The sequence below is a fragment of the Typopeltis vanoorti genome, chromosome 10, assembly GCF_054136105.1.
Source record: "Typopeltis vanoorti isolate ZY-2024b chromosome 10, IOZ_Tvanoo_1.0, whole genome shotgun sequence".
NCBI lineage: Eukaryota > Metazoa > Arthropoda > Arachnida > Uropygi > Thelyphonidae > Typopeltis > Typopeltis vanoorti.
Window position 1 is genome coordinate 56,253,560 of NC_143558.1, and position 9,321 is coordinate 56,262,880.

Consider the following 9,321-nt stretch of genomic DNA (forward strand, 5'->3'; position numbering starts at 1 on the left):
GATTTGTCGAAACCGACCGACCTATGGAGACTCTTAAACTGGAATGAAATTATTGGGCCAGAATGTGGGAGAGCACATTATATCTGTTTTTTTTTATCTTTATTGTTATTTATTCAGAAAGTCGAGAGCTTCGGAATCCAGCGCATCTTTTCAGAAAATTTACTGAACGCGCGTAACAGTCTCAGGGATAGTAAAATGGATGCGATCCGTTTATTTATTTATTTTCGTGTATCTGAAATAACTAACTTAATTTTCTTTTTTTTTTCTTGAACTATCAACAGCCACTTGTTAAAGAAGAAAAATATCACTTAAGCCCATAAGTTATTTGACGCAATTAATATTCACATTATTGTATTATGGGAAGAAGTGATTGCCCACAGCAGGATAGCGGTCTCCAGACAATTTGCATTCGCAATACTTGCATGCCTGAAGAGTAAGTGAGCCATCCTTGTCATATGTTTTTGTTTATTACTACCATGCTTTGCGAGTTTTCGTTTCTTTGAATACTGTAACTTAACATCAACTCTAAAGCACTAATGGTAATGAAGCAACAGTAGCTGTAACAAAGAGCGTATAGATGTGAATCCTCGGTAGTATAGTGGTGAGTATCCCCGCCTGTCACGCGGGAGACCGGGGTTCGATTCCCCGCCGGGGAGGAGATTTTTTTTTTTCTCTCTCTCTCTCTCTCTCTCTCTCTCTTTTCTTCTTCCATACTGCGCTATTGTATCGTACATTACGACCTTTCTTTGGGCTAATAAATAAAATAATAATAATAATAATAAAAACATGCGGTGTTGCGAAATGAAAAAACCTGCCGATTCCACATGAGATCGACTAACAAACTTGGAATTAAAGAGACCTTATAAACGTTGCTTGTTTCTTAGAAGAGATTCGAAACATTGTTAGATGCCTGCTTCATAAGTAATTATTTTCAAAATAATGGAAGGATGGTATGATGGTATATATATATATATATATATATATATATATATATATATATATATACCATCATACTAATGACAACTAATTGAACTAATGACAATTATATATATATATATATATATATATATATATAGTTGTCATTAGTTCGGGTGTGTGGGGGGGGGTACTTTTGTTTTTCTTACATATAAAAGAAAAATGAAATCTTTGTCGGCTAGTTTGCCAAATGGTTAGCATATCCACTCTCCAACTAACACACTGCGGGTTTGAATCTTCGTGTTTGTGATTGGCTATGAAATTTATCGCCTACTTAAAGATAACCACAAAACCGTCCGCGTGTTTTTTTTTTTTTTTTAATACATATCCGCCGAACACATGAAAGGTTCCAAGGCTCAATGATTATGACATAAGAGCGTCGTATTGTAAAGAAGAGAAGGAGAAAAGAAAAAAAAAAAACCTCTTCCCGGCGGGGAATCGAACTCTGGTCTCCCGCGTGACAGGCTGGGATATCAATCAGCAAACTGTTTCCACTGGATAAGTGTAAATTATAAGAACTCCCAATGACTTAGGTTGAAATATTGTTTCTTCTCTGCTTACACTTTTTCTTCTATTTTGTTTTAACTGTGTCGTTTTGTTATTCACATCACGTAGATTAAACCCTCTTGCCTTGGCAGCTTATCATGTCAATGTATTAATTTCTTTAGCACACCATAGCAGTTTACCAAAAGTAGAGAAATGGTTTGATTTCCTGCTCTATTATAATTAATTTAGAAATATGATTAAGTTCTTGCTGGATTAATAAACATACTGTGTTTTTTACTCTTTCATGTGTTATTAATGTCATTCTGTGTGGATCTTTAGTGGATCGATTCATTTGCTCTTTTACTTCTGGTGCTAAATTTCAAAACTAAATGTTACAGATTGCTTAAATATTAAAACATTATCCACTTGAGGGTATACTATCATCAATCCAAATCAGTTCCCCCCCCTCCCAAAAAGACATTATTGCAAATTCTATTTTACTTTGCTTGCTAATATGCTAGAGGGAATAATCTTTTAGAGCAAAGGTGTTTTGTTCTGAGGATGTATTTTAAATCCAGAAAGACATAATACACACACATTTTGTTTCCTAGGAAGTTAATTTTTGAACGGAAAATGTCACATCCATTTGAAGGTAGTTGTGGATTGTTACAAAATACCTGATTACTTACGATTACTTCTTTTTGTCCAAGACTGATGATTTTATTCAGCTTCTAGGTAATAGGAGAATATAAGCAGGTTTAAAACTGAAATTAAAAAATAATTCAGTCACTTCATATCAGAATATTGAAGTTATCAAGTGTATTTTGTCCTTCTCTTCATTGTAAAGCATTGTTCTGTAAATATGTGTGTGTGTGCGTGTGTGTGTGTGTGTGTGTGTGTGTGATACATATATACACACAGTGCATTAAAACGAACACAGAGAGACATTTGGATTCCAGAATCTTTTATGAGCTTCATGGTTAAATAACACATTGTGCTTATTATCTGCAAAAGTATAGTCCTGTGGACTAAGTTGGTTTAGAGACAAGATTTTAAATTATCAATCTGTTTCTGAAGCATTTACAAGTAGTATAAATGCCAGTTAATTTTCCTTCTGTGAATTATTGTGATAAATTCAGTGTTCTGTTCTAGAACTGATGAAGCACAATTTACAATAAATAATATGCAATGTTAATAGACGTGAACTTTTTTTTCATGGTTAACAGAACTTTGTGTTAGTTATCAACGGCAGACAAGGTTTAATTGTTATCCATGATGGCTTCCTAACCGTTATGTAAATTTTTACTAGCTATTTTTGTGTTTGTAATGATATTAATACTCTGTTTATCACACAGTTTGTCTATATGTCATTGTCATTTTTGAATGTACAGTGTAACAGCCTTATGTGATTCATACTGCTTCATAAACCACTATACTACTGAGGACTTACATAAGTACGACCTTTGTTTTATCTACTATTGGTTCAGACCTTTGTGATTAGAATTAACGTTAATTCATAGCATTTGAAGAAACAAAAATAAAAATCTGTTTCCGTTTGCCTTTCTAAAACTTAAAAGTAGAAAATCAAAATTTCAAAATCTAAAGCTTTTGAAACAATTTAAGAAAATGTGATAAGAAATAAATAACCAAATAAAAAAAAACGATTTAAATGTCTAGTTTTATTATATTTATTTTATTCGTATGGGGTTCCTCCACTGTCCCTTAGGACTGGTTGAACCCTCCTAATGAGAGATTGAGTATGTATTTTATGACTGTAAATCCATGTGTGTTCACGGGCCGGTTTGCCTGTTCTGAGGAACAAAAAAAAAAAAAAAAAAACCTTCTTTCTGATAAGACCGGCTACTTCACCTTTAGTCGAAGGAGACCAGATAAAGGTTCCTCACGTCATGGACGGAAATCAAACCCAGGTCTTTCCGACCAAAGGGCTTCGTCTATACCGACTGAGCTACACCGATTAATTTGGTGAAACTCCCTCTTTGAAGAGAAAAAAAATCTTAACACACACACACACACACACACACACACACACACACACACACACACACACACACACACACACACACACACACACACACACACACACACACACAGAGAGAGAGAGAGAGAGAGAGAGAGAGAGAGAGAGAGAGAGATTGGTCGCGATTTTAAAAAGTCGATTTCGACTCCAACACGAAACACTGAAGTAAGAGTCTATTAAGATATCTTACATTATTTCACGATATAATAATTCTTTCTTTAAAATGAAAGTTTCAATTATATATTACATATTGGGTTAAGACCATATTGGACCCAACATAGCCTATGGTTAAGACATAAAAGTAAAGGAATAAATAAAAAGTATTAAAAAAAACAACATCAGATTTACAGTTACAGTTTTTCGATAAGATATAGATTCAAGGATTCATTGATATATTTATAAATTAGAGGAATTCAAACTAAACAATATATTGCAGTATAATCAGGAAAAAAATCTACCAAAATGTGCTAGAACCATGGGCAGCAGAAAGGGTGTGTTGTAACATAACCTGCTACGGTTCAGTACCAACGCCAGCTCATGAACAATGGGCTCTTTCGTTCCTATGGAGAAGGTCGAAGTGCCATTGCCCTGTCTGAACAGACTATCTGCTTTCTCCGAATTCCTCACTGCTCAACATGTGTGTCAGTCATTCCAGGCATTTCTTCAGAGATGAGAGATAAAATGCCCAACATATTGGGGGAAGGGGGAATGCCATAATACGAAGTACACATTAAACCTGAAATGAACAGAACCGAACAGATTCCTAAAACTTAGCAGAACGTGTATGGAGGAATGAGTTCATCATATCACGTGATACCACAAGTTAATTGTTATTGAGAAAGCCTGAAGTTTCTGCGATCCATAACGATAAATAATGAACACTTCCGATGTACATCGCACATACTTGATTGCGCCAGTCCCTGAGCCTTTGCTATCGTAAGTTCGGCAGCATCTGAAAGATTTCCACATAAACACTAACAAAATAAATAAAATTTTATTTTATTTTTATTGACTAATTATTATGGGATGAATAAAATTCATCCCATAATAATTGCTGTATTGAAGTCGCATATTACTACTAGTAACAGTAATAATAATGGAGCCTGCGTAGGCTGGGCTTTTCCTCCCGGAAACAGGAAAATCAGTCCCATGAACAGACACGAAACAGTTATCGGACAAGAAAGACAATAAGAAACCGTATTGTTCTATAATTATTCCCTATTAAAGTAGCATTGCTTTTTCACTCTGCACACTTCAGTATTTGTTCTAAATGGATCACTTTTATCATAACATTCTCGAAAAGTTAAAATCTTCGTTGAATTGTTTTTTTCTATGAATTGCATTTTCGACGAATTGTCGTTCGATGAATTGTTCATTCGATGAATTGCCTTTTCGATGAACTCTCCGGATACCAATTTATGAACTATTTATACGGCATGCAATTTTCAAATGATTTGTAAATGTAGTTCTAAAGTTTTATTTTGTTGTCGTGTTTATCTTATAGAACCTAAAGAAATGATTAGATTAGAGATGCGAAGTGAATGGGATACGAACGTATTTATTCATCGCAAGAATAAACCTACATAGCAAGTGACAAAGATGAGCTCGCTGTGAGATGATCATTCCACAGCTTTTCACCAAACATTTACAATACCATTTCATCTCAAAAAACACAAGCGACAATCGATATCAATACCTTTATTTCAAATTGTATGCCTTTTTTTTTTTTAGTGGTTTTTTTTTTAATTTTTTTTTTTTAGGCAAACTATTTCACTCACTGCTCCGTAAAAGAATATTCCATCTCTCACCTCTTTCTTAACTGCTCTTAACTTAGAGATAGATTTCACTAATGCCAATAATCTTAGGATAAAACATATTTAATAAAGCAAGGAAGTATATTCGTTTGTCTCTGATGCTTCATGCATTTGTGTACAGACATAACAAGTTGCCTCCTTGCTTTTTCGTATAATAACATCTAGTGTTTGCTTGTCTCAGCTGGGCAACTTTCTCTTTTTCGTCCACAGACACAAAAGTTCGAACCCAAAGGTTAAATGTCTACCCTTTCAAAAGTTATATATTTACATTTTTAGATTATCTGTATGAAAATAAGTTATATTTTCAAATTCTTTTATTTTCACCGCTCTCGCAAAACGACTTTCTTTCCAAAGTTATACATGAAATGTGCAGTCTGAAGCAGACGAAATTTTGCATATGATAAATAACTAAGAAATATCTGGCGCATGCTCCGTGTAGGGTTGGTTTATTGGCTTAAATTTAGTCAAAATCAATATAATAATTGCTACAAAGCTAGAATGACATCGATTGTTATTTGGTTTTCTTTTAACAGACGTTCCCATATATTTATTTATTTATTTATTTTTTACCAGGGAGGTATTTAAATATTTGGAATTTTTAGTGAAGAAGGGTTACATGTGGATTATAGGAGCAGGTGATTAGCTCGCTAATCATTATTGATTAGTAGCAAATTATTGACCGATCAGCATTTATTCGAGGAGTGGTTATTACGGTATTGGAAGACGGTTAAAGACAAAATTAAAAATTCTTCCCACGATGAGTCCCTGACTCCCTGGTGGTCTCTTGTAATAATAACATTATTATTCCAGTTAGCTTATTACCAAAATCTTGGCAATTATCGTTGGTTGGATTTAAATTAACCATGACAAATGAAAACTTATCCTGACACTTAATGTAACTTAATTTCTTGTAATCTAGTTTTTGTGTTTAAAGAACTCTGTAAATGTTTTAGTTTTATTCTGTTTGCTTTGTCTTATTTTTGTGATATTGAATTATTACGAATGGCAACGGCGCCCATTTCTTCAAATTTGAACGAAAATGTTTGACGACATTCTTTACATTCAAAAAAATTATTCTTTTCGTGTAAGCTGTTGTACTATCTTAATCAATCACCATTAAATTATCAGTAGTTTCTATTTCGGTAGTTCCCCTGAATATTATAAATAAAATGTGAATTTAAAATACCTGAAGCATTGTAGATGTGTGGCAGTTGTCAAGAAAAGACACTATTTAGCACGTATTTAGTGACACGAAAACAGTAGCTGTAAATACACATTTGTTTTCGTTAATCTCTTTACAGTAAAATATAGATAAAATTAACCTTCTTCATCATGGCATCAACTTTACGTTAGAAAAAGAATCTCCACAGGGTATCTCTTTTTTGGATTTACACATCAAAAGAAAAGAAGACGGTTCCATCGCCACTTCCGTCTTTCGCAAGCCTACATTCTCAGGTCGCTACATTCACAATTCTTCCGCTCATCATCCATCTCAGAAATCTGGCATTATTAAATCACTAGTTTCCAGAGCACACAAATTCTGCTCCTCTGAAGAATCTTTAAACCAGGAATTAGAAGTTATCAAAAATACAGCCATCCTAAATGGATATAATCCGAAAACTACTCAAAAAATCATCAGTTATTTCTCCACACATCAAACCAGACAGGAAGAAGTCCATAGGATTCCCATACCTTACGTCAAAGGCATCTCCGAACGTCTTTCTAAAATTATGAAGAAATACAATTTTGCCACTACTTAGAAACCTATCAAACAAATTTACAACCTGTTACCTTCTCCTAAGGAAAAAGCTCTCACCTTTGATGTTAGCTGGCGTTTATGAGATTCCATGCTCATGCAAATTATCTTACTTTGGACAGACAGATAGGTCTGTTCAGAAACGCATCTCGGAACATCAAGACCACATTCGTCTTTTTAAACCGCAGAAATCTGGCCTCTCTCAACACGGAATTGAAAATCCAAACCATAGGATCCATTGGGAAAAGTCTAAACTTTTACATAGATCTTTATATAAACATGAACGTTTATACAAAGAAAGTTCTGAAGCCCTGCTACACAGATCAAACTTAAACCGCAACGACGTTCTTACTATTCTTAAAGTATAGGAAATTGTCATACAAAAGTGTGTTAAATATTTTTTTTTTTCTGTAACACGTTACGCACGTTTAATGAGATTCTATTGTAATCATGCGCCCTAACTGTATGTTATTCCTATTATTGTTTTAAACTACTGTGATGATGAGGGTCCTAAGATACTTAGGATGAAATATTTACAATTAAATAATTTTCACTGTGGTTAATACGTGTTTTCTTGTAATTATTTATGATTTTAATCTGCGTGAAAACAATACTCATGTAACTTCCGCCATCTTTGTGAAATCGCCTCGTATGCGATTTCAAAGCTCAAAGGCGACCAAAGTTTCTTGTACAGTTTTTGAAAAAATAAAATAAAAAGGGAGTAAACTTTTCATTTTGAGTTTTTTTTTCTTTCTTATTTTTCATCAGTTGCATATCAAAATGTAGTCAAAAATTATCTAGTAAATATTTTGACTTACTGCCTAGTAAATCGCTCACCTGCCCACTCCCTTAAAGGGTACTCATATTATTATTATTATGATTATTATTCGTGATACCTCCAAGGAGTTCGAAGACTCATCGCGGGAGAACACCTATGTACAACTCCACTCCAGCACTACCGAACCTCTACTATCAATCAACTACATCAGCGCCATCTACCACCCACCACCACCGCCGCAACAAGTATTCCGTAAATTGTGTGTGTTCTGAAGGGCCGATTCTTGCTTGTCTGTATGCGGGATGAAAAACTGACTCACCTTCGATTGAAAAAGTCCATATAAAGATTCCTCCCGTCACGACGGGAATCGAACTCAGACCTTTTCCAATCGAAGGGCTCGATGCACCGTCGTTCTTCCAAACAGATGAAAAATTGACTTACAGTAAATACATGTTGAGGCAACTCGTGGCAAAGGTGATTCAAGCTCCAACTACAATTAAAAATAATTTGGATATATATTTTTTATTAACACAAAGAATCGGGAGGGGGGGGGGGTAATAGTTATTCTTTATTTCGTAGCACTCCTTCGAACGAACTTTATACAAAATAATTACGAGAAAGAAAGGCTCTGGTAATATTAAGGGCTTCGGAAATTACACCTGACATTGCTATCATATAGCAGACGATAACCATCGACTTAGTATGAATCATTCATCTAACAAATAAATAAATAAATAAAATACTTTATAAATATAATAAATAAAATACTAAAAGTAGTCGTATGAGTTTTATTATCCACTAAAGTGTCAAATTAGGCTCGAATTAAGTTTCTTAGTTACTGAAAACAAATGTTTTTATGATATTCTGAATAAATGCACACTGATGATGCTATTTACTTTTGCATGTAGTAAATCACTAAGTATCGCGGGTCAACGTTCTTTATAAGCCAAGGAAACAAATACGCAAGTCACGATATCTCTTCGGCAATTGCGTTAACCTGGGCAACACGAGGGGGGGAGGGGTTGGAAGTAATTTTTGAAAAAAATGTGCATAACATACTTTACATTTATAACTCCCCAAAATTATATATAAAAAAAAAAGAAGAGAAGTTATATATTTTTATTCCGTCGAAAATATAATTACATTAATATGTGACGATAACTTAAAGCTTCCTACGGCTTTTAATTTCTCAATTTCATCGTGAATATCTTGCACCGAACTTTGTACTGCCTGCTTTGACATCTTGAGGATAAAACTTAAGTTAAATTCGCTAACGATGGTTGAAAAAAAAAAAAAAACCCTTTGTTAATCATGCTGAGCATATGTCTGATGATAACCGATAAAACAGAACTCGATCGGAGTGACAAGCACATCATTGCACACTACTGACTAGGATGTGCAGTGTGCGATGGCCGGGCCGCGCATGTGCACAGCTTAGACGGACACATGGCAGTTCCTGAAAACGATTCTCACC

General features: G+C 34.4%; 1 non-coding gene across 1 annotated transcript; it reads left to right on the plus strand.

Moving 5' to 3' along the window:
- The first annotated feature begins 584 nt into the window (after positions 1-584).
- Positions 585-656, plus strand: TRNAD-GUC (transfer RNA aspartic acid (anticodon GUC)). Its single transcript has one exon. It is a non-coding gene; the product is annotated as a tRNA-Asp (tRNA).
- Positions 657-9,321: the final 8,665 nt, after the last annotated feature.